We start from the raw sequence: 986 nt of genomic DNA on the forward strand, positions 1-986 counted from the left end.
ACCATGTTAGCCAGGATGGTCTCGATCTCCTGACCTCGTGATCTGCCCGTCTCGGCCTCCCAAAGTGCTGGGATTACAGGCGTGAGCCGCCGCGCCCAGCCAGAAAAAGTTTTAAATCAGTTTAGATAGGCAACAAAAGGCACAGTATCTTTTGTTTTTTGAGAAGTTTCACTCCTGTTGCCCAGGCTGGAGTGCAGTGGCGCAATCTCAGCTCACTGCAACCTCCACCTCCTGGGTTCAAGCAATTCTCCTGCCTCAGCCTCCCGAGTAGCTAGGATAACAGGTGTGTGCCAACATGCCAAGCTAATTTTTATATTTTTGGTAGAGACGGGGTTTCACCATGTTGGTCAGGCTGGTCTTGGACTCCTGACCTCAAGTGATCCACCTGCCTTGGCCTCCCAAAGTGCTGGAATTACAGGTGTGAGCCACTGCGCCTGGACTCAGCATATAACCTTTTAAAAGTATGCAAGAAAATAAAAAGACAAAAAATTATGGGCCAGTTGTGGTAGCTCACACCTGTAATCCTAGCACTTTGGGAGGCCAAGGCTGGCAGATCATCTGAGGTCAGGAGTTTGAGACCAGCCAGACCAATATGACGAAACTCTGTCTCTACTAAAAAAAAGAAAAATTAGCCGGGTATGGTGGCGCATGCCTAAAATCCCAGCTATTCTGGAGGCTGAGGCAGGAGAATCACTTGAACCCGGGAGGCGGAGGTATGAGCTGAGATCACGCCATTGCACTCCAGCCTGGGTGAGAGAGCGAGACTCCGTCTCAAAAAAATAAATAAATAAAATATGCAAGAAAGTACCATTTTGTCATTGGAAGAAATTCTTTTTTGTAGGAGACTGAAGAGATATACTTGTCATGAATAGATTGCAAACATAACCTTCAAGGTGGGAATGAGAATGGTACTCTATCCAAAATTGTGTTTTCAGTTATTTTCAAAGCTTTTTTTTTTTTTAATGGTAATTTTTTTTTTTTTTTTT

Source organism: Colobus angolensis, unplaced genomic scaffold (assembly GCF_000951035.1).
Source record: "Colobus angolensis palliatus isolate OR3802 unplaced genomic scaffold, Cang.pa_1.0 Scaffold4, whole genome shotgun sequence".
NCBI lineage: Eukaryota > Metazoa > Chordata > Mammalia > Primates > Cercopithecidae > Colobus > Colobus angolensis.